The sequence below is a fragment of the Protopterus annectens genome, chromosome 5.part0, assembly GCF_019279795.1.
Source record: "Protopterus annectens isolate FY-2018-M chromosome 5.part0, PAN1.0, whole genome shotgun sequence".
In the NCBI taxonomy this organism is placed as follows: domain Eukaryota; kingdom Metazoa; phylum Chordata; order Ceratodontiformes; family Protopteridae; genus Protopterus; species Protopterus annectens.
In genome coordinates this window covers 962198897-962226125 of record NC_056735.1, presented here as the reverse complement: position 1 = coordinate 962226125, position 27229 = coordinate 962198897, and positions in this window count along the sequence as shown.

Below are 27229 nucleotides of genomic sequence, written 5' to 3'. Positions count from 1 at the left end.
TGGATTGTAGAAGTTTGAGTAGACTTTTATGATGGAAATGTTCTGAATTGGGCAGTTTTGTCATTATTGGTTCATGCATTTTGTTTCATTGCTTACTAGAAAAATGTTCAAAACAATACATTTAAAACATGCTCTAACAAGTGTTCTGTATTATACAAGGAATATAATTTAATACAATAAGGAAGGTGTAGCAAAGAGCACATGTATGTTTAGTGTGTAAGGGGCCTATGATTTGAAAATAGTGCAAAGGTAATCTTTATCTGCCACTGGCCAGATGCATTTTCTTTGAATGTGGGTTTCAATGCTGTTTCAATGAATGTGAGTTTCAAGGGCAGAGAAGTAATTAATGCTAAGTCTATTTTTACTGTGAGACTGCATTGCTTTGTTTAGCAGATGTCTATTAATGTTTGTGCTATAAAATGTAAAATAAAAGTTTTAAATGAAATCCAAATAATCATTGTAGAAGTAAAGCAGTATGCACATTACAGTGTTTATGGTAAATGGGTCGAAATAGCCAAGTACTTGGACATTGGAATGGCTGCAGTGGGAGGGCTGCGTATGAGGGACCCCAGTTGACCATGATTTTGTGAGGGGGCAGGGCAGCAAACACAAAGACAGCCCCAGGTGGCACAAACTCTAGCAATACCACAGATAAGTAGGCCATGGAAAATGACTTTTGGAGGTCCTAGCAAATTATAATATTCTTTTGTTATTAAATGCTCTACTTTTACCACAAAACCCACATACTGCAAGTCACCAAAAATAAAATCCTAAGGTCCGTCATCTTCTCCCTTCCCAGTGAACACCATTGTTACACATTTAAAAAAATGGTTACCATTTACTACAGGGTCTAGGCTCTGGGGCCATATTTTGGTTGTCTGATCTTCAGATTGTGTTTCAAAGTTGGTATCCCACAACTCCATTGGAGTGGGTGGAATTACATATTTATGTATGAAAATTTATGTTAATCAGCATACAGGTTTGTACCTATTTTTCATGGGCCTTTGTCCAGATTTTTGATGTTTCCAGGTTGAGAGGTATGGTGAGAGAGTGTGGCTTCAATTTGAGCAACTGAAGGGAGCATTACAGCAGTGGTTGAAGACATTGGAGTGGAAAGGGATAGTTGTCAGGGAGAGAGTAGTGTATAATAGGAAGTTCTCGGTGAGGTGTTATAGTAAGGAAAGGACTCTGAAATGTAGGAAAATCTACAGATTGTTGATCAGGCATGTTTATGTGAGGGAAATGCTTTATTAATGCTAAACTAAACAAGGATATACATTTTGAGCCTCAAGAGCAGGAGCACACTCAAGCAAATCTGCAGTCTGCAGCTACCATCCCACCCATACGGTATCAGAAGGAATCAGTACTGCAAAATTAAACAAGGATATACATTTTGAGCCTCAAGAGCAGGAGCACACTCAAGCAAATCTGCAGTCTGCAGCTACCATCCCACCCATACGGTATCAGAAGGAATCAGTACTGCAAAATTAAACAAGGATATACATTTTGAGCCTTAAGAGCAGGAGCACACTCAAGCAAATCTGCAGTCTGTGGCTGACATCCCACCTATACAGTATCAGAAGGAATCAGTACTGCAAAATTAAACAAGGATATACATTTTGAGCCTTAAGAGCAGGAGCACACTCAAGCAAATCTGCAGTCTGTGGCTGACATCCCACCCATACAGTATCAGAAGGAATCAGTACTGCAAAATTAAACAAGGATATACATTTTGAGCCTCAAGAGCAGGAGCACACTCAAGCAAATCTGCAGTCTGCAGCTACCATCCCACCCATACGGTATCAGAAGGAATCAGTACTGCAAAATTAAACTAGGATATACATTTTGAGCCTTAAGAACAGGAGCACACTCAAGCAAATCTGCAGTCTGTGGCTGACATCCCACCCAAGCAGTATCAGAAGGAATCAGTACTGCAAAATTAAACAAGGATATACATTTTGAGTCTCAAGAGCAGGAGCATACTCAAGCAAATCTGCAGTCTGCAGCTACCATCCCACCCATACAGTATCAGAAGGAATCAGTACTGCAAAACTAAACATGGATATACATTTTGAGACTCAAGAGCAGGGTCAGTCCACCCAGGCATTCTACTCGTATGTTTTATGAGAGTGAAGCTATAACATTAGCAGCATTTCTTAGTAGTTCTCAGCGTGCTAATAAAACTGACTGTTGTAGCTTTGTGCCCCTCCCCAGCTAGTGCAGTAATCCTAACTGTCCAATAGACAGTATACATTTAATTCAGATCCCTATGACTAAATTAACCATCAAGCAGCCCTCTCCGTGCTTCCTGCTTTAGTCTGTATCACTTGGAGGCCCATCTGTTTATTTGCATCTCTATACATTCCCCTTCATTGCTAATGCATCTCCCTACTCTAATCTGTGCACAAAATGGCTACTAATAAGCAAGTCAATGTGAAGACACTCCCACCCTTAATAAACTTTGCTGTCTCTTCTCTCCTTCACTTTACAGGTAGTTTGAATTAGTACTTACCCTCTCTGAGGTCTTCACTGATAGATTTCCACTGATTGCCTCTCTGGTTTCACTGGTTTCTTTGCATTCCACCTGGTTTACACCCCTTGTGCCATCTCCCTCCCCCAATACTAAGTCTATATTAGAATCCTGCTGAGCATAGTGCCATCTTTAAATTTCTAGCCTCCCACCAGGACACAAGTGCTCTTCAGTAATTGCATTCTGCTGCTGGTAAGCCATTAGCCCTCCGGAATTTGTTTAAAGTGTTTAGATTTGTAAAGTAATACTTACTTTTTACTCTTGTCTTGGTGGACTCTGCCCCGCTCCGTTCACCCTCGCTACCACTCGGGCTCTCTCCACTCCACTACCCTGCCCCCTATTCTCTCCTGCCCCCACTACCTCTACATTTATAGTAATCATAGCCACACCCACAGCTCACCCTCACATCATCTCTACCAATCACAGCTCCTCAAGTCATATCGCATTATATCACACCAACTTGCTCCACCACAAAATACTCCCAACAATTCTCATTCCCACTAGGCATTATTTACATCACCCACACTACTTACCCATCCGCATATAGTGCAGCCCTATAATTCCTATCCAGACCCCCACCTAGACCCAACTTAAACTTTATAACCATGACTATCATACAACTAAGTCTAGTCTGTCTTCTCATAATTCTTTATAATACCATAAGTTATCACTCTAGCAATATCCCTAAACTTAGTAGCATGACACTACATTATGCACTCTCATATACAGACACCACACGTTACAATAATATATGCCCACAATTGTTCAAGAACTACATAATGGACCAATTCAGAACTAAACACATATGCTCTCATTCCTACTCCAAAAAAAAACACAATACTTTCTCACACTCATCACCAAACTCCAACATCCACATCACCATTTTAATACCAGGCTCACCATAAGTGGGGATATCCACCCCATACCAGGCCCAAATCCATCCTGTCCAACACAAACTGCTCCAACACAAATGACAGAATATAACACCATCACTATCTTCATCCCTGGGCAAACCAACAACAGCAGCAAAACCAACCATCTTTTAATGCTAAATATTAATATTAGAAGTATCAAAAATAAAATACCTGAACTCCAGGCCACAATAGCACACGACTCCCCAGACATAGTTGCTTTAACAGAAACCTGGCTAAATAAAAACATAGCTAACTCAGAAGTTCTCCCTACCAACTAAAATATCATTAGACAAGACAAACCACTTCGTAAAGGGGGTGGAACTGCCTTATTGTATAAGTCCAACTTAACTGTACGTCAATTACCAAACTTCTACCCCTCCCCTAATAATTGGGACATACTTATCTCACAACTTCAACTTCACCCTAAAAAGGTCATCACCACAATTGTGATCTATATTCCACCTGGTAATATACCTACTAGCCTTGAAGACTTCTTATCCTGGTGTTCTTCCACATACTCACAAGAAACCCTTATTCTGGGGGATTTCAACCTAGATTAGTTCACCTGCATATCAGGACCACCAAGTAATCTAATAAATCTCCATGGCTACTAGCAGCTAATCCAAATTCCAACTAGATGTGATAAAATATCTAAAAGGGAATCCATCCTTGACTGGGTCCTAACTAACGACCCCACATAGTACCCCCATGCAGGCAGTCTCCCAGACACCTTAAGTGACCACAACATAATATACTATATACGTAGTAGAACAAGCATATGCAAAACTACTAACTATATATTCACTAGAAACACAAAAAAATTCTCTCCTGAGGTCTTCAATACTTTACTCTGTAACTGTGACTGGACCCCCCTAAAAACCCCTGCCACTTGACCAGGCTGTTGCATATTTCAAAAAAACATTTCTACAACACCTAGACACTGTCGCTCCGCTGCACAAAATCAAGGTTAGAACCTCTACAAACCCCTGGCTCAGTAAAGAAACCAAACAAATCCTCAAGTCCAGAGATGCTACCTGGCTTTACTATCAAAAAAACAAAGAAACACAAAGCCTAACTAAGTACCAAGAACTGCGCAACCATGCAAACTAAATGCATTAGGCTGGACAAAAAGTCCTACTACATGACATTACAAACTAAATACCAACACAATCCCCAAAAAGTTTGGAAAAATGTAAACCAGCTACTAAAATCCACCCAAAGGGCTACACCCAAACCAACTACCCCTGACACTAAAGTTCCCATCGAAACACAATTCAACTCCCACTTTGTGAACTCAGTTCTATCCTTAGTATCACAGGACAGTTCCTTCCTCACTATCGCCCCCAACACAAATAACACTAATACAAGCTTTACCCTCAAATCAAAAGCATGCTCTCCAAGATAAAAACCTCATCAACAGCAGCCGACCTACCTCACAGCTATTTCATGAAACTCACAGCAGATGCTATTGCTATCCCAATCTCCACTCTCATAAACAGATCAATCGCTGAAAACTATGTACCCAAACTCTGGAAAACATCCTATGTTACACCATACATAAAGGCAAGACCTCCACTGAACTTAATAACTACAGACCCATTGCTTTACTCTCCCCCCTGGCCAAAATCCTAGAAAAATGCATCCATACCCACATGCTAAAATATCTCCTAGGCAGCAACATCCTGTCACCTACTCAGCATGGTTTCAGACCTGCCCATAGTACCACTACAGCCCTCTTCTGCTTCACAGACACAGTAAACTATCTCAAAAACAAAGGCCTGCAGGTGTCAACTCTGTTTTTGGATATGTCCAAAGCATTTGACACAGTCTCACACCAAATCCTGCTAAACAAACTAAACCAATATCACGTATCAAATTCCACTCTTAACTGGTTCCAAATCTACTTAACTGACAGGTACCAAGCTGTGAAATGGGAAAATTCTCTCTCTCCTCAGCTGCCCATAACTATAGGAGTCCCACAGGGTTCTATCTTAGAACCACTATTATTCACAGTCTTCACAAATTACCTCCATACCTCCATACAGCATGCATCTATCATTCAGTACGCAGATGACACTACCTTAATCTGTGCTGCACAAAACATTCCCACCCTCCTGCAAACAACTCATCTAGCATTCTCTGACATTGAAAACTATCTTACCAAAGCCCAGCTTATCCTCAATCCAAAGAAAACTCGCTTATGATTATAACCAGTTCTAACAAAAACACTGATAACACTGATAACAGTCAACTCACTATCTACTCCAGAAATGCTACTCCAATCACTCCAGTGGCACAGGCTAAGCTATTGGGAACAACCATAGACTCCCACCTAAAATGTGATAGTCATCTAAACTTAACTATTAAAAAAAGTACATGCCAAACTGGGATCACTCTACCGTATCAAACCATTTCTTACCAGCAACACAAGATCAGCCATTGTTCGCTCCCAACTTCTATCCACCCTACTCTATGCATCTCCCATTCTGACTAATCTCAACAAAACTGAACTAAGCAAAATGGAAGCCTGCTATAACAGAATTGCCCACTTTGCTGCAAATTGCTCATATAGAACTCATCACTGCACTGCCTTGAGACAGCTCTACTGGCTTGAACTACCCAACCTCTTAACCTACAATCAGCTCTGCCTCTGCCATTCTATCTATTACCTCCCCAATAAGTGTCCTGCCCTCAAAAACCTAGTACAACATCACTCAGCCAAAAGGCCTCTTAGATCATCAAGCAAACTACTACTAGAAGTCACCAACAGCTACAATAGCTTTGGAGATGCACTATATTGTAGTTCAGGGGCTAAAAAATGGAACTCTGTCCCCACTAGCATTCAAAACACATAGTTCAAAGCCTCCTTTAAATACTTCATCAGGCAACATCTCAAGCAAAGTTGGCAGTGCCATGATTGCTCCCCAGGCTAGTGAAAGCGGATAAGGTACACATACTAAACCAAGAGTACTTGATAATAGTTTCTAATCTTACTCACAGACACTGGATAATCTACAATGTATGTACTGTACCTGTGTACTATGTATGCATTCTACCTATGTTCCAAATTTCAGCTGTACACCACAAATCTATTAATTATCTTTATTTTTAAATTAATATTTTGTTGTTTGTTCTCTCCACTGTAACTGTTGATGTGTTGCATACCACTGTAAAAAACGTCTTTTGTAATTTGTGTGTATGCTGATCATGTCTAAATAACTAAATGTATCTGTAATTTTTCTATGTGGAGCTTTTCTCCCTGGGCCTCTGCTGAAAAAGGGTCTTTTTGGCTCAGTCAGACACCCCCGGTAAACAAATGTAAAATAAAAATAAAATAAAGTGTGAGGTGGGAAGAGAATGAAAGGGCAAGTTTTGGCAAGGCAGATTTGGAGTTTGTCATTATGATGGGGGGGGGGGGAGGTAAATTCTGCTCCCTACCCCTAACACAGGATCATCATATGAGATGGATATATAGATGGTTCATGACCCTGCTGCAATTATTGAAAGGTTGGCAGATTTCTGAGGGTAAATGTTGAAGGTGTGCGGAGTCAGATGCAGGCAAAAGTCATATGCTTTGGAGCTGTGATAAGGTCAAGACATGCTGGCAAGATATTATACACGAGTAGGAGCAAATCTTTTATGACGATAGCTCTTAAGCATTGGGATTCTGTCTATTTGATTTGGGAAATGAGGAATATAGATAGGTGGAATCTGAAAAAAATGATGTTATTATGCTTAGGAATTTGGATAAGGAGTTGTATTGCTAAAACAAGAAAAGGAGATTTAGTGTAGGTGAAAGATAATTTTAAAAATAACAATATCAGGACCTATTATAGAATGATGTTTACTCGGGCATCTCAAAATAAGAAAATACAGATTTTCACAGACTGAAGTAAGGTTAGGCAATATTTTCATTTGGAGAATAACTTGACTGGAGACATTTAACTGGAAACAGACTTTGGTTATCACTTTCATTTACATTTTTAGAAGAATGGGATGGGGCCTGTATTTATGTAATGGTTTTATAAAATACTAATATATCCCTAGTGATACCTTTGGAATACCCATTGCTGTGACTCATACTGTTATGAACTGGGGCTCATAGGAAATTTCAGCAATGGCTGGGCACTCTCCTCTGAGATCTGTTTGCACTAGTAAAACTAATTCTACTACAACATACCACAACAGACAAAACCTATGTATAAGAATTGTACCTGACTGAATATTTTGTTTGCATTGCCAGAGTACTGTAGCAGACGACATCATGGAAGGTACTATCTGTGATGACCTACTTGTATGTGCGGCTGTGCAGCAGGAAACATTGTGAAAACATGTCAGTACTCCTCCATAAAGTTCAGGAGATGTAATCCCAAAGCATTAACCTTGTACTCCATGTTCTGGGCTACTCTCACCAGATCACTCTTCCTTCGTATTCTGTTATTGGAAATCTCAGCTCATGTCTTCCTTTTGCCTTTAACAACATGGTGCTGTTTAAATCCAGATGTCTCCTGAATTTGATTAATTTCAAGTGAAGCAAGGGGAAGGAAAGTATTACTCAGTATTTTAGTGTATATTTATTATGCATTTTATAATAAAGTTATAGTATTCTGTTTATGTTTCACTATTCAATAGGATTTTACATCGGGCTCATATTCTAAAATTTGCATGTCTACAGCTAGTGGGGTTTGGATTTATTGGCCTGAATGTGCCCATAAAGATGTAAAAAGTAAAAATTAAAAAAAAATCATGTGCATTCAGAAGCCATGTAGATGAAACACTAGTATGAACTTATGGAAACTATTAAGATAGAACCAAACACCCTAATACTGAGTGATTTTAACTACCCTGCCATTAACTGGGAAAACTACTCATGTACCAACACCTTTGCCCAACGGTTCTTGGAATTCATAAATTCCAACGCCCTGGATCAACTAATCCATAGTCCCACCAGGGGCTCCAATATCCTAGACCTGGTCATTACCAACATGGGAAATCGATGCTCCACACCTATGGTCACCCCCTCGTTAGTCAGGTCTGACCATAAGCTAATCACCCTTAACGTCCACATCCCACCCCCCAGTAAGGAAACCTCCATATAAAACTTCTCCAAAGCCAACTTCATGCTACTCAAGTCAGAAGTGACAAACTTCATGACACACATGCAGACGGGAACTGAAAGTTCAACTGCTGAATCCTACACTAAGGCACCGTATGAGCACATCCACTTATGCATGAATCGTGCCATCCCAAATAGAACCAAGATGCTCTCATCCAAAAAAAGGAAGCCAATCTGGTGGTCCCCTGCCATAAACAAACTTTACAACAAAAGGAAGAAACGGTTGCAGAAAAGAGGAAAATTCTAGGATGCAAAAAACTCCCTTACCAGCCTCAGTAAGAAACTGAGATCCCTCATAAAATCCTCCAAAGCTAGTTACGAAAATAAAATTGCCAAAGATTCCAAAGACAACCACAAGGCATTCTATAACTATGTCAAGAATCTAAATGTCAATGCTCAGATCTGCTCTGAACTAAAACAGAATGGCATTAAATATACTGATCCCAAGGATATTGCCAATATCCTGGCAGATCGATTCAGTGCCAACTTCACCCTCCTCTCACCCCCTAAATGGCTCATCTCAGTACCGGAAGATTGCCAAATTCTGGTAATAATGGCCACACAGGTACAAAACGCACTCTCCAAAGCTAAGAATACAGCATTCATGGAACCAGATGACATCCTGGGCTGTGTACTACATGAACTAAAATATGAACTGGCACCTCACCTAAGTGTCACGTTTAATCATAGCCTCACCTTAGGTTTCATGCCCACTGAGTGGCGCAGAGCTACAGTTATCCCACTCCACAAGGGGGATCCACCTTGGATCCCGGAAACTACCATCCCATCAGTCTGATGAGCCTTATCTGCAAGGCCATGGAGCATATTATCATGGAACTTATAAACAAAGACATTGGCAACCTACAAACACTGGACCCCACCCAATTTGGGTTCGTGAAGGGCCGATCTTGTCTCCTGAACCTGACTGACTTCTCTGAATCAGTCCCCAGAGCCATGGACAAGAGTAAGGTGGTCCACACAGCCTATCTAGACTTTTCCAAGGCCTTTGACACCATCCCCCACTATGGAATCATAGATAAACTTACTAAGCTGGGCATTAATCCCTACGTCAACCAATGGGTTGCTAACTCGCTTACTGATAGAGTTCACATTGTAAAAGTAGCCGACTCCAAATCCAGCTCCAGACACGTGACAAGTGGAGTACCTCAGGGTTCAGTCCTGGGACCGCTCTTGTTTGGCATCTACTTCTCTGAAGTACAAGCCAACACTAAGGGACACTGGCTAACAAAGTTCGCAGATGACTGCAAACTGGGAGCCATTATTGAATCCCCAAATGATGTGGATACTCTACAAAAGGGCCTTACAGAAACAGATGCTTGGTGCCAGAGCCATGGGCTCAAGTTCAATGCCAAGAAATGTATAGTTATCCCCTTTGGGAAAAATCATGTACCCATGAATTAGCATATAGGTGGCAGTACACTAAACACCGAAAGTGTAATAAGAGACTTAGGGACACAGGTGGACAGTGGTCTCACCTTTGATAACCACATCGCCACAACAGTCAGGAAATCCTTCTATGTGGCATACCTCATCACTAAGGGCTTTTCATGCAGAAAAAAGGAGGTCATTGTCCCACTGTACTCATCCCTCATTAGACCCATTATAGACCACAACACCCCGTTTGGCATGTACCTCTCAAGACATCTGCAACAACTGAAAAAGCCACAGAAATACCTCACTAAAAGAATCACAGGCCTAAAGCAGATGCCCTACGCTGACCACCTTAAAAAACTCCAGCTATACTCTGTCGCATATCGCCTACTCAGAGGCTATCTCTGCTTAACATACAAGGCCATGTCAAACCCAGAGGTGTTGGACATGCTACACTTAAAGAAATCCCAATCCCTCAGAGCCACATGCTTCAGGGATCTAAACCTTGTCATCACAATAAACAAAACATGCTGGAAGGGTAGGTTCTTGACCCAAAGACTCCCCAGACTCTGGAATAGATTGTCCATACATGTCAAGCAGAGTGCCTCATTGGCCCTATTCAAAAGGAACCTTGACGATTGGATGGGAGAAAAAGAATTCACCCCGGAGATCACGTCAGTTGTCCTGCTAGACAGGGGTCCAGGGAAGTAAACAGTGTGGGAAGAAATAGCCAGGGAATTGTTATGGCTAGGCTTGTATAGGCCCTAGGGCTGATAGCCTAGTACCAACCTATGAACCTATTATGGGGCAATTTCCATGTATCCCATAGGCATACATTACAGGAAGTGTAGGGTTTTACACATTGAACACAGTCTTTCTTACAGATTTTAATGAAAACTTTGAAAGGAAGTAATGATAACTGTTTTCACACAGGGCTGCTCCTTCAGTTGAACTCAGTAGTTTTCAATGCATTAACTTGTGTGTCATAAAATTTTGTAAAAATCTATGCACTCACCTATTTCTCACAACTTACAGCCCTTAACATAGTTTTGTTCTATGCAGAATGCTGATACAGCTCTCCATGTCCTTGGAGAATATCTACCTATTTATCTAATCTATGTCAGTGCTGTCAGTACTTTGTCCCTTACTTTAATAACATTATAAATTAAGCCTTCTTGTCTGCTACTAACTGTTCTGATTTGTACAATGCAGGAAGAAGTGGAGTGAGCAGGTCTTATCTCGAGAGGTACGTCGATCTAGTATCTACAATAATGCAGAACATTTATGGAGTATATTTGTCTGTTAGCTATTGTTAGGTGGGAAAACTTCAGGATACAGGGAGCCATAGCGAGGTATGCTTGACTAAGGTTTCACAGTGAAAAGAGTGGAAGGATTTCATAACAGATAGGCAATCCTGCTGTAGGGAAACACACTTTATGTGGGGCAGTTGGTAAAAAGTTAATTAGCTTAAAAAAGCATTCAGTACATTGGTCAGCAGGAAAGCATAGGCAATTACAATACCAATGGCTCTGTATCGGACACCAAGGTTCTGATCAACTTTTTCTCTATGTCTGACTTGATGTGTATGTAGATCAGACGTCATTGCTCAAGATGTCACCAGAGGTATTATAAATTTCACAATTTGAATGGAAAGTGTTTCAAGGAGATAAGAAGCAAGCCTTGAGCAGAGAAAAGACCAGTATATACCCAAACAGCATTAAGCTTATTTTAAATATGTTATGCATATTCATCAGTCATGGCTCTCAACCATCCACATTTTAGCAGAACATCCAGATTTTTGCCTTGTATTATACGGTCCATACTTCATACAATGTGTGATTTTCTGGCAAATCACTGAGGAATCAAGTTACTATATAATGGTAAATTAGAAAACACATGCTAAAACAAATCCTGTTATTCTAGTAAGTTTATAAGAGCAACAGTTTAAATATGTCCCTATTTCTGGGCCTTTGTTCCCCTATTATTTTATGCTTTTTCCAGATTTTTATGCTAAGAGGTTGAGAGGTATACTGGAATGGCAAACTGCTGTGGCGATCACCACTCATCTTCTTTATGCAAGAATCAGAGACAAAGCCACAAAGGCCCAAAATCAGGGACAATTTTTAAATATTACCTTAACAATTAAAAAGTTAATAGAACAACAGGTTTTGCATCAACGTTCATTTTCTAACAACAAGAAGTATGACAATCTAATTTTTTACATTATTCATTGATTCTAATAGTTGATGATTTACCAAAAAATCAAAAACAAAATATATGGCAAAATCAGGGACATTCTGCAAAATCAGGGACAATTGAGAGGTGCCCAAAATATAGAGGGTAGGAGGGTGAGTTTCATTTATAGCAGAATGATCCTACACTCCTTCTCTGGTAAAGCATATGCCATGGTGCTGAAACGGAGACTTCATCTGATAGTTAAGCCTCTGATTATGGAAAGAAAATGCAGATATAGGCCTAGCTGTGAATCAGTGATCTAACTCTTTGTTTTGCTTGGATATTAGAATAATTAGTAGAATATGCTAGTTTGGTCAAAATGGAATCTGTGGATGTGGAGGGGGGCATATGACTGCAAACCACAGAATACCTTCTGTGATATACTACATTACAGAATCCTGGGACTGCTGCGCCATATCATTTGGTCTTTGAATTTCTGGAGAAAGCATAGAGTCTGCATGCTCAGAATTAAAGTGAGCCCATTTAAGGACAGAGAAAGCATCCCTCAAGGGTGTGCTCTCTCTTCAGTCCTATTTATGATTGTTATGAACTGAATATCAAGGTATCATCTGAAGTTTAAACAGTATCCAGTCTGGGAACATGAGGGCTGCATTGCAGTTGCCTGCAGACATTGTTGACCTCATGGCCACAAGTGAAAGTGATTTCCAGCATGCAATGGTACGGCTTACTGCCAAGTATGAAGTGACTGTGATGAAAAGTAGATCTCACAAATTAGAAATCATTATGATCTCCTGAAATAGTGTGGACTGGTCTCTGCAGATGCAGGATGAGCAGATACCTTTAATGGTAGAGTTTATATCACTTAGAATATTATTTATTTATTTATTCATTTATTAACTTTCTTAAATGGATAGGTAGTCCAGTCATTAAATAATTTTAGCCATGATTTGGGCCAGTGATGCATTCACATGTTCAAACAGTTAGTTACAATTCTTTTCTTTTTGTGTAATTCAAAGAGTCTTACAGTTTATTTGCAGAATAATAACGTCTAAGTATGTATTTTGTACAGTTAAAACTGTGTGACAGTTAATTTGCAGACCAACAGTGGAGTGACTCATGGAACTTACAATTAAAACTTTATTTTTTTAATTTATGTTCAAGAAATTGTGTATTTGTTGTATAATATATTGTTTAATTTGTTTCTCAATATTCTAACCAATGTATGCTGCATCATTTGTAAAACTCTGATTTTAATCCTTTTATATGTTCTATGCTCTTTGTACAAAGTAGCTATATTTATATAATTTTTTATTATGTTTATTATGTTTTATAATTTTTTACTATGTACCTGGGGATTCTCTCCCTGGGCCTCCGCTGAAAATGGTCACCTTGCGTCCAGTCAGACTAACACGGTAAACAAATGGAAAATAAATAAACAAAATAAAATGCTAATGAAAAGATGGTCTAAAATATGTACAGAGCCATGTATAGGTTTACAGAAAAAAGATCAAGCTTAGGTTAAAGAAGGAATAAAAAGCAGTTGTTACATATTTACAGCATGTATCAACTGTACTAATGTGGTTTAGCAATAACATAGTGTTTAACTGTGCAGAAATGAGCTAATTGGTGTAGGTCTGATATAGCCATTGTCAAAACATTTGCACTTGTAATCATTACTAAGAAATTGAAGTAGCTCCTTTTTGAATGTATTTAATATTTTTGTTGTCAGAAATCTTGAGATAGTGAGTTCAGTGCTGTAGGTGCACATTTTGAAAAGATTTTCACCTATTGCATTGTTGAAACAGTGTCTTACCAGACAGATGGCATTGTCTGTAGTGATGTGTATGCAGCAGAGGTAGGTCTATCACCAGTCAATTAGATTAAATGTCAAACAGTTGAGTAAGAGAGAGGCCCTAGCAGTTACTGGTAGCCATGTAGATTTTCTAGAGAGATACAGTGATGGTCTCTAAGCCCAGCCAGGGTTTTCAGCCTGCAGATTGTTTGCAGTCATGTGCAGAGAGTGGGTGCTCAGAAGGGAAGACAGTATTATATCTGGGACATTCAGGGTCGGCCTTAGGTCAAGTGGTGCCCTAGGCAAAAGGGCTCCAAAGCACTCCTCCACACCACTTAGTGCCCCCATCCTGGTCTAGTTACATTACCCATTTTACAGGAAAAGCACCTAGGTGGCCACCTAGTTGACCTATGCCTAAGGTTGACTACGGGGACATTATCATTATTTGTAATTTCAGACCTTTCCTGGATTCTTTTGGGAGTAGCTGAATGTAGTTATATGCTAACCTGAGTTGACTAAGTACAACTTTTGTGATGTTTTGCACGTGTGGAGCAAAGGTAAGTTGTTGGTCAAAAGTTATATCTAGCTACCTTTGTTCAGTGACTTAAGGGAATGGGTTGGCTTGAGAGTAAGAACTGTTTAATGTGGGGTTTGATTTAAGCTGATTCAAGTTGAAAAGAATTAATTATTTTATTTATTTATGCATTTATTTCCTCTTTGGTAAGTCAGTTAATTAAAGGACACACTTTAGCCATGACCTGGTCCATTAGCAGATGATACTTAGTTTATACAGATAAAGAAATAAAACAAAAATTATATAGCACAAAAGTGTACAGTCCAGTATAATATTATTCAAAGTGAACTATCAGATATTCATCCAACACAAAGAATCTCTTTCTCTCTCTCTTTCGACTTTTCCCAGTTAGGGGTCGCCACAGCGGATCACCTTGTCTGCTCATGATTGGCAGTGGAGTTTTACGGTGTCAAGTTGCCAGCCCAGCACTCAACCTTCCACAGAAGGCACACACACATGCACACACTCACGCCTAGGGCCAATTTTAGTGTGCCTGATCCACTTGCAGCATGTCTTTGGGGATGTGGGAGGAAACCCACACGACCGCAGGGAGGACATGCAGACTCCGCACAGAAGACACCCCAGCCGAAGATCAAATTGGAGAGCCTCTTGCTGTGAGGTGACAATGCTAACCCCTGCACCACCGTGGCCGTCGTCCAACACAAAGAATAACAAATCAATTTTAATAAAGAATTTAAACTTACTAAGAGTTTATAATTACAGTTAGCATTACTTTGATAAGGTGGGCTGATACTTGAGATGACAGCAAGATTTATCATCATTAGCAAGAACTGGAAGAGGATGTTATGCAATAAAGTGGAAATGCAAATTAATATGGCAGCCATATCAAATAATGGAGAAAGTCAAATCAAAGTATGAGAAACTGTAATGGTTACAATATATGAAATATAAAAATACTGTTTTAGGCTCATTGTGACAGTATATGGAAAGTACGGGGTAACAGAAGAGGATTGTAAGACGTAAGACATGGCAAGGCTGTACATGATGTTCTAAAGTAGGACTAACAGTATTAACAGTATTTTGGATGAAGCCTATTTACAGTGGGGGGGGAGGCTCTACAGGCAGCCGTCAAAGCCAGCAGAATTATCAGAGGAAGGATTATTATAGTTTGGAGATGCAGCTCTAGCAACATGAGTACTAGATTAAGTCGCACAACAAGAGATTTGAAGACTGCACAACTCATCTCATGTCTCTGAAGCAGTGGCACTGAGCATAATCAGATACACTGGCAAAAAGAGCTGTTTTGTTAAATAAATAAGGGTGCTCAAGTTCAATCTGATGTCAGTGGGAAGAACACTCCAGAGTGGGGGGCCACAGGATTTAAAAGGATGAGATATATTGCAGGTGGCTCACTGCAGGAGATTGCTATAACTTTCTGGAGAAAGTAAAAAGGAGTATATTCATAATTTGATGAGATTAACCTTTAAAATAAAGCAGAAAACATTGCACCAGATACTGTAAATTAAAATATGCATTTGTGTAAAACATGTTTTAATACTTTTACTGTGGCCATTTTATCACAATCAGACACGTGATGTGTTTACAGTTTGTAAAGTGGCTGTAATTGCTGAGTACAGATATTAGTGTTCGATAATGTCAGCAGTCTGAGTGGCATTTTATAGTTGAAATGTTCTGAAATGGGAACTGTTGTCATTATTGATTCATACATTTTGTTTCAGTGCTTACTGCAAAGAATGCTCACAACTACAAATTTAAAACACACTCTGACAAATGATGCTGTATTAAACAAGAATATAATTTAAAGCAGTGAAGAAAATGAACAGAAAAAAACATGCATTTATGCATGGTCCTAAAATGTGCTCGGGGAGCATAGTTTTAAAACAGCTCAGGGCACAAGATACACTTAATCCTCCACTGACCAGATGCAGCTTTAATGAATGTGAGTTTCAAAAGAAGAGAAGTTTACTGCTGCTCATGCTAAGCCTGTTTTTTTTATGCGAGACTGTTTTGTTTACCAAATGGCTATCAGTGTCTGTGCTCTAAAATATAAAATATATATTTTTTTAAATAAACTCCAAATCTCTGTAATCATTGCAAAAGTAAAGAAGAAAACGGAATGAGCGCTGACAGTTTCTATGGTAAATGGGGAGAGGCAGCCAAGTAATGGGACACAGGAATGGCTGGGGGGGGGGGGTATTTGACTATGACCTGGTTCTGCATCCACTCACTCTGCCATAAGAACCAACACAATCTTCTCCTCTGCGGTGGGCAGGCTGACAATTGCCACTTATGTCCCTCTAACTGTGTCAGCTCTTGCATCAGGTGGGTACCCAGTATAAAAAAAAACAGGACTTTATCTTACTGTTTCAGTGTAGACAAACCATTCTCATTACTTGCATTAAAAAATCTAATTTAAGTCTTACAGTATATTTCTTATAGAATTTTACTTTAATAAGTAATGTAAATGATACAAGATGATGCTTTGATATTTGCACTGCTATCTGTAATGCAGACAGCATGAAAAACAAGTTACCAACTCTATCCAGTACTCCCATGCCTAACATTACAGTGCTGATAAGTCATGGCTAAAACTTTGTAACATTATTCCTCAGGTCAAATATCAGTTTCCATAGCCCGGACCCACAATTGGTGGAGGAGATATTTGTTTGTTTAAATATACATTGCCCAGCAAACTTATTGCTATATTATCTAGTATGAGTCAATATGACTTCCAATGGGTAGTTGGTTAATATACAGCAAACAAGTTAATAAAAATCAGAATGGAAACAACACATGCTTACTGGTGCAGTGTTTATAGACTTTGCTAAGTATTTGATTCTGAGTCATGCCAGATTGCTATCAAAGCCTTCTCTGTATTAAACCTTTACTGGTTTGCAAGGTATGCACAAAAAACATCAACATATGGTTCCTGTATTGAAAGGAGTGTGTCGGGGTGTAGTCTTTGTACCCCTCCTCTTTTTGTTTTTATTACCACACTGGCACTTCTGTTCCTTTACATAAAAATATTAATTGCAGATGATTTAGTAATTTGGGTATCTAAACAAGTATATAATGAGGTGCATCCAAACTGAAGGGAAATTTAACAAGTTTGCCTTTGACTGAATCATTTGGATTTATTGGTTAATATAAGTAAAACTAAGATGTTACAATTTTGTATACATTTATACCTTAATATTGGCATTGATGATTGGTGTCTCCTTGTATCTGATGATGGTGGTTTGAAACCTCTGCAAATTTTTAAATGTTTGGGGATTTACTTTGACTTAGTTCTTATTTTCTCTAGCCGCATCCACAAATGTATTCCCAAAACACTTTACAACTCACCCCCTCCCACTATATTACTAAAGTGCTCACTCTAGATTCTACAAAAAAAAATCTCTTAGCATGAGCATTTATTGCTACATTGGAATATGCTCTCCAGGTGTTACTATTTATTTATGCAAAAAAAAAATACAAAATTTGAAATGTTTTCAAAGTACACTAATAAAATATGTTGCTTCATGAATGGACCACACAGAAGACAACATCAAAGTTTCACCCTTTGTAAAGCTGCATTGTTACTAATTTGCTTAACAGCAAAAAGTCCCAAATGGTGTTTTTATTTGTAAACTAATCACCACCAACTTTTGCAAATGTTTGCTTTGGACAATTAAAAGTAAATCAGTATTGTCATTTTATACTGATTCATCATCTTTTGGTAGTGTGACAACATTTTTAACTCCAACAAGACATTTTCTGGTTCTGGGACAGAGCTTTTGAACTCACTGCCAGTTTCATTTATGAAGCAAACTGGTTTAAATTAATTTAAATCCTTGCTACAGGAATATGTTGTAATTGTGCAGGTCATTAAAAGTAGTCTCATCTGAATGACTGCTATCCTAAATGATGTCTAAAATTTAAGAATGCTAATAATTCATTTAAGTTATTATTAATGTTTGTTTCTCTCATATGTTTTTGCCTGATATTATACCTATTTCAGCTGAATGTATTTTGCTTTTATTTCATGATTATATTTTTATTAATTTATTTTTATTGTAATAAGATTGTGACTGAAATGCAGTCCATTAGTCTAGTTCATTTCCCTGTATATTAACAAATGCATATTCCTGAAAGAGGTTTGTTATATTCTTTGAGTGTTTGCCTAACAATAACTACAAGAAACGTTTCCAAAATGTGTTTAAGATGGCTGTGGAAATGAACCCCAATGGTTCATATAATGTGTGAAATAACATAGTAGTACATTGGCTTTTGCTGTTAGTGTCCTCTATGAAGCTATAGAGCACTGGTCCATCTGGTATACCTAGTCATGTCAGTGTGAGGAATGCCCAGGCAAGTGCTCCCTCAACCCCCCCCCCCCCCAATGGGAACTCACATCTTTGCATTGTCAGTGCCTCAGAAGCCCAAGCTGCTAAGCAAACTTGGGTCACCTAGGCCATATCTATCTGTGCAATGGCATTAGCTACATTTACAGAGGTTAGCATGATGGCTCACCTAAAAATGCTATGGACAGTGTGTATTACATACAACTGTATAAACAATTTGTATTACATGTGTATATGTTAATCATGTTTTGGTTGATTCATATTGATTAAAAACACTTAATTGCAATTCTTCAAATGTAAAGAAACTAGGAAACATGGACTTACTTCCCCACAGAACCTATGCTAAAGTCTATCCCAGGGTTTTACTGACTCAGCATTCCATATGCTGAACAAAAAGTGTTCAGAAAGGGATAAAATTATATATATATATATATATATATATATATATATATATATATATATATATATATATATGTGTGGTGTGTGTGTGTGTGTGTGTGTATATATATATATATATATATATATATATATATATATGTATATATGTATATATATATATATATATATATATATATATATATGTGTATATGTTGATATATACATATGCACACACACATATAAACATACATGTATATATGTATGTATATATATATATATATATATATATATATATACACACACACACATACATACATATACACACAGATGGATATACATAAAAACACACTATTAACCATAAAAGAGCAATTTAAAGTAAGAGTGACAGTGCTTACTATTCTCAAAGTAAGTCAACCCTAAGCTAGATTACTATGATTAGAACAAGATGAGTAATATTGGATTTTTCATTTGGAAAGCAGTAAACCCAAAAGGTTAAAAAAATTTGGTTTACTACATGCATTTTTGATATACAAATTGTGAATATAATATTCTAGGTCAAAGTGTGTTTACTGTTTCATGCTGCTTGAATAGTTATATAGCTAATTATACATTATTGTACCTTACTGCCATGTATCAGTAGCCATTGAAAGTCACTTCAGTGTTGCTGTTAGTTCAAACAAATGTATTGTCACTCTTCTTGTGGCAAATATTTATAGAAGAAACACAAGCCAACATAATAAGAAAGATAAGTTAAAGGTAAAGTGATTTTCAAGAAATTGTAATATAAAACAAGATCTGAATATGAAAGCAAAATCTCCTGACTGCACCATTAACAATCGCAAGGTACTTTATAAATCCTTTACAAGCTATAGCACTTAATTACACTTAATGCTTAGTATTGTATTTAAAGGAGAACCGCACCCACAGACTCAAAAAACATGTATTTCATCATGTTTTGATGTTTCCTATATTTTAACACCACTATGGGACTATGTACAGTTTTTTAAATATGTTATACATAATTTCAGAGACTGTCCACATGTGCTCTAGGAGCTTGAAGTGATTTTGATTTTTTACTAATCCTCCAGTTGGTGGTGCTGCGGTAGCGTTGTCGCCTCACAGCAAGACGTTGTGCCATTCGATTCTCAGCTAGAGCGTCTTCTGTGTGGAGACGTGTGAATGGGCGTACCTTCATTGAAGGTTGTGCGTCAGGGCTGGCAAACTCGGCACGTAAGAAATCTACTGCCAATCATTAGCGGACCGGAGTTCCGCTGTAGTGACCCCTAACCGGGAAAAGCCGAAAGACACAAACATACTAATCCTCCAGTTGGATTCACAGCTTTTAAATGCTGCAATTGCTTGTAAAGGGATTAGAAAACAGGGATAAAACAGAGGCAGACTGAAATGTTGAGCATTTAGAAATATAATCATGTTGTTATCCTTTAACAATGACTCTATCAGTGATCATTCCCTTCTGACAAGTGTGTTTGTTTAAAAATATTTTTGTATTTTTAGTGCAAACACTAGCATTATAAGGACAAGGTAAATTTTAAACTTGAAAGTTGTCCAATGATAGCTAAATTTTGTTAAGAAAATGCCATTAAAACAATTAAACAGTCTGCAGAAGCTGGTATAGATGGTTTGAAAGATTTTCTTACAAACATTAGAGAACGATTTGCTGACTGCTTAATGTATGTGTGCCTTAATTCATTTAAAACAGGTTTTGTTCCTTGTATCTGGGAAGAGGCAGTAATTGTCACAATCTATAAAGGAGTCGTTTGTTCATCAGTGCTTAATCATCATCCATTAAGTTTAATATGCATATCACAAAAAGTGTTTTGAAAAAATACATTGTGACAATGTAAGAAACACTTACTAGGTGTGGGGATGTATATCACCATGGTTTCCTGGCAGGAAGATTGTGGCTGGCTAATTTAATCAGCTTTTATTAGCCAGTGTAAGATGCACTTGACCTAGGTCTGCCAGTTGATATACCATATTTAAATTTTGCTATGGTGTTTGATGCTATTCCCGATGAGAAGGTTTTGAGTACAATAAATAAAACGTATATTAATGGTTATAAATGTAGATGGATCAGTGATTGGGTACAGAACAGAAAATTTAATGTTAAAATCAAAGACATCTTTTTTGAATTTAAAAATGTAGAATCTGAGGATCTTTAGGGGGTCAGTGTTGGGTCCTACCCTATTTGCAATATTTAAATCTGATTTTTCATACTCAATGATACTTGGGTAAGCAAAATTGCAGATGACACTAAGGGTGTCACAAATGTAAAAGATCGATCTGTTATACAGAATTTTTTTGGATTCCCTGTTACTTTGGCCAAATATGAATAAAATGGATTTTAATGCAAATAAAAGTATGGTAATGGATCTGAGGGAAATAATTTGTGTTATCTATGTGTGTTAATAATGCAAATGAAGTGGACAGAATAAAAGATTTAGGGATGATGCTTGGTAATAAGCAAATATTTAAGATACATTTGTTAAGGGTCATAAGAAAATGCTGCTGTTTCATTAGAGTCATTTGTAAACAAATACAAGCAAGAACAATGAAGTACTTATCCTCATTTATAAATCTTTCATAAGACCTATTATAGAATATTGTGCCTCATGATGTTCAAATAATATTACACAAATAAAAATTCTAGAAAAAATACAAAGGGGCTAAAGGGGTCAGATTACTTCTTCTTCTTCTTTCAGCTTTTTCCAGTTAGGGGTCGCCAAAAGGGGTCAGATTACTAATCTGTGAAATTATACTTCTAGATTAAAGTTGGAGAAACTGTTCCTGATCTCGGTAAGCTACAGGCTACTGAGAGGTGACCCATACTGATACATGGATCAGTGTATAACAATAGTGTACAGAAGACTTAGGAGTTGAGTTAAAGGAATATGTTCAGGAAACCGGGAATAGCAAGCTGCTTATAGCGGTATCAAAGTAGAGGAGTAATCTAAACGAGATTCTTTCATACTAGATTTGGTTTATGGTGAAATGTTTTACTGCTACTAATTAGAAAATTGGAAAACTTTAGAGTATTTAAGATAGGTTTAGATAGCTGGTAGAAAAATAGCTTTTGGTCCATTTTTATTTGACAGCAAACTCTTTCAAGGCCTACATTAGGCTATGAGTTTGATTCATTGTGAATAATGACAAACCTGTAGTGAGAGAGGTAATCTTCTTGTTGTATACATAGTTTACAGTGTTTGATACAAAAAAAAACAAATGTGTTGGTTTTGCAATTAATTTTGTTGATGAGGATGACCCCTTGAAAATTTGCTTGAAACTCTAAACTCTTGATATGACATCATGAATAACTGAATCCACAATGTCTTGTGACCTTCATTTGTGTACATTGTTTTCCATGTTAAATGTGGCAAAAGGGAGTCTTATATCCTACTAAGACAAGTTGTCAGCTATGTTTCACCAGTCTAACACCCTATATTGAAAATTTATTGCCAAAGCCATAATGTAAGGAAGTAGCTGTTCCTGTAAATAAGAATGGTGTTTTATGCTTTGTTTGTGGATGCAAATTATTGGCAATGCCTAAGTTGACATTTTTTTGGATGTGTTCATGAGGAAAATTTGAGTTGACAATGAAAATAAAATATTAAAAAACGTTATAGTCTTCATTTTCTTCAAACCACCTGTAACTATAACATCAGGAGTATATGCAGAAATAAAATTAACTGTACAACACAGGTTCTAGCATGTAGGTAGAGAGACATTTCCTTGTGAGTTACTACGCTGAAACCAAAAGGCTGCAGCATCATTTCACCTTAGAGTGGTGTGGCCAAAAAGTGGAAATGTTACAGAGTTGTATGCCAATGAGTAATCTGGTAAAAGTGACGATTCTTAGCAAACGCTACCTGGTTCTATTGTAACAATGGAGACAGCCATGGAAGAATAGTGCTTCATACATCTGTGGTGATCACTATTCTACCACAGCTTTCTCCACTGTTACAATACAGCTGGGTAGCATTCATTAGGGATCATCGTTATCAGCTTACTCATCGGCATACAACTCCATAGTGTTTCTGCTTTTTGGTTACACCACTCTACAGTGAAGCAGTGCTGGGGCCTTTTGGTTTCCTCATAGTAGCTTGCGGGGAAATGTCTTGAGACCTACATGCCTGAACCTGTAAAACATAGATACATGTGACGTATTAAGTGTAACAATATACTTTAAATATATAGATATATATCATTAAATTATTTACACTATTCCTAGGTAAAATGAAAGAAATAACACGCCCAAACAGAAGAGGATTCACTGAAAAAATGCACCCTTCAAAACAATAGCCTTTTACTAAGTTCTTTAATTCACCAACACACAATTAAGCGCTTTCATCCACAAGGATGTGGACTTCATCAGAATATCAGTTAACAGTTAATTACAATATTTATAAGCCATTTTGGCGACAAAACAATATTCACAAAACATCTTATATTACCAATTAAATAATAAAGCTACTGGGTACCAAAGTTCATTCATACAATGCATATGAAGTTTGAAGCCTAATTAAAAGTCCTCACACACTATTTTTTACCATAAATTGATACACTTAATAAATAGATAAAACTATACACATAGTAGTATAAATTTCCTAGTTAATGTATATGAGTCAATCTAATAAAAATTAAATATAAACTGAAGTTAATCTTATAAAAACAGTAACTGTGGCTACATATTTACTCTCAGTGTACTAACTAATGCACAAAACATAAAAATATGTCATAATAATATGTCAATGGATAAAACAAAAATGTCAATGAATAAAACAAAAATATAAATATATAATATATTGCACAATGTCCTATTTACATGGCTTCATGCTCATTTCCCTATATCCGCATCTGTAATATATATAGTATACATAAGGATTATGAAACCCGATTAGGGTGAGGGTTTAGTGATTTATGGCACCTTGGAATATGTTGCCAAGATATTTGAGATTTTAGAAACATCAGGAAATTATGAAACTGTTTCTGTTAATGAAATACAGGTCTCATACAAATGTATTGACATGTATATAAAGGAATATTGGTTGGACAATCGTATTACCAATGAGGTGTACAAAGTTTTGAAGGTAGAACATCCGGTTATGGCCACCATAGTTGGTATACCCAAAATACATAAGAATATCAACAATCCTCCCTTTCAGCCGATCATATCAGGTAGCCATTCCAAAACATTCCCACTAGGAGTGGCCATAGACAAATGGTTAAAGCATATATATGGTAGCATTCCACACATAGTAAAGGACTCGTGGGGTTTCCTTAGTAGTTTGACTCCTGCAGTATGGAAAGAAGGGTTGTATTATATCACCATTGATGTTGTAGATCTTTTTTCATGCATTCCCAAACAAATTGGTTTAGACGGGTTCTGCAACAGCATTAGGCAGAACATGAATTTAGATTGGGATTTTGTATCTCTTATTATGGAAATGATGTCGATAGTACTTGATAATAACTTTATATATTTTGAGGGAGAGTACTACAGGCAGACGAGGGGTGTGGCAATGCGGGCAGCATGTGCCCCCATGTTTGCCAGCCTGGTCATGTTAGATTGGAAAACTACTCATGTATTTCAAAGTAGATTTTATAGGTACATCAGACATTATTTGAGATTTTTGGATGATATATTTGTATTATGGGATGGTTCTTTGGAATTATTTGAGGAATTTATGGACCATATTAACAATTCAACTACATTTTTGTGATTTACACATACATGCAACACTAATGGGACAGCATATTTAGGTACTTATATTATGAGTAATAACAATGGTTTTAAATCTAATATATATAGGAAGAGTACTTTCTCCAACTGTTACCTCAAATATATGAGTAATCACCCCAGAAAAACAAAGGTCAGTGTATACATGCAGCTCAAATGACTTCTCAGTATGTAGATACAGTTAAAGAAATGGATTATATATGGAAGTTGTTTAGAGAGAGATGGTACCCCATTAATATGTTAAATGATGTAAGGGGGTATGTCATTAGTGAATGGGGTAGAAAATATCCCTCTATTTTAGGTAAGCCATTGTCAGAAACTATCTCAGTGTGCAAAGTAGATGATGATAGAAACTACCAAAGGGCATGCATTTTGGAACACTCTCCCTATGCCAACAAGGTTAAACAAATAATGGCAATAATTGGAACATTTTATTAGCAGACAATGATACAAAGGATATAGTGGAGCCTGTGCCATTCTTTGTTTACAGCATGGGTAATAACTTAAAAAGAAGTTTGGAACAAGGTTGGGTTAATATATCACAAGTTAAAAACATACTAGGAAATGTGGATGTTGCAGACAATGTTCTAGTATATTAGAGGTTGAAAGTATTGTATTGGATAATATCAACAGAACCCGGGTTACATTTGCATAGGGGAATTGCAAATCCCAATGTGTTGTATACATTGCTAAATGTATGGCCTGTTCATGTTATTACACTGGAAAAACTGAGTTTCAAGAATAGGATTTATGACCATTTGTATAATATTATTAAAAAAGACAAAACCAATACCCTTGATACGTACATTGAGAAGAAAGGAAATGAATGCACTTATAAATTTGAACAGGTCAAAATAGGACCAAGAGGGGGCAATATTAAAGCCCTTTTAGGGTATAAGGAGACTAGATGGTGACTACATGGCAGTTATTGACAGATGCTTTAAATTTCCCTGGACTTAATGACTATATCTCTATTAAGCCCATATTACAGATGCGGATATAGGGAAATGAGCATGAAGCCATGTAAATAGAACATTGTGCAATATATTATATATTTGTATTTTTGTTTTATCCATTGACATATTATTATGACATATTATTATATTTTGTGCATTAATTAGTACACTGGGAGTAAATATATAGCCACAGTTACTGTTTTTATAAGATTAACTTCAGTTTATATTTATTTTTTTTTAGATTAACGCATATACATTAACTAGGAAATTTATACTACTATGTGCATAGTTTTATTTATTTATTAAGTGTATCAATTTATGGTATAAAATAGTGTGTGAGGACTTTTAATCAGGTTTCAAACTTCATATGCATTGTGTGAATGAACTTTAGTACCCAGTAGCTTTATTATTTAATTGGTAATATAAGATATTTTGTGAATATTGTTTTGGCACCAAAATGGTTTATAAATAGTGCAATTAACTGTTAATTGATATTCTGATGAAGTCCACATCCTTGTGGATGAAAGCGCTTAATCGTGTGTTGGTGAATGAAAGAACTTAGTAAAAGGCTATTGTTTTGAAGGGTGCATTTTTTTCAGTGAATCCTTTTCTGTTTGGGCATGTAATTTCTTTCATTTTGGACTTACTTGGTTGTTTGCACGTTCAGTGTGTGATTTACTTATTCCTAGGTAAACAAACAAACTGCCTTAATAAGTTTTCACTGGTTTTAGCACAACTTAAGATGATAAAGGGCCAGCACTGATTCAAAATCTTCTGACATTCTCATGATCCAGTGCAGAACACTTTTTTCCCAATATAATGTAATAACTTGTTCATGCATGGTGTGAGCAATTCACATTCTAACTACACTGACGGGTGTTGCTTGGTCAGCAATTTTGGAGTTCTGCTCTGCTATATAAACCCTCAACTCTGCCATGATGTATTGCCATTACACCATGGAATTTTTCTACAAAGAAATAGCTTAGCTTTTGTAAAACTGCATCACTGTAGTGAAGCAATCTATTCTTCTTCTTCAATCTGCCTGCATTAAAGTGAGTCAGTGGGAATGGTTTTAAGAAGTACTGCATATGTAATGCCAATGTTCATGGTGACATGCTGATAGTACATCAAGTGATTGCATTTTCAGCCACTGTAAGTATGACAGCAAAACTGAGTTTACACACAGGGTAAGACATTTAAAATAAAATAAAGAAAATGTGTTTAAAATACATAACATAGTTTACTTGTGGTGGGTAATTGTATTACAAAATTTATTTATTTATTACATTTGTTGAGCG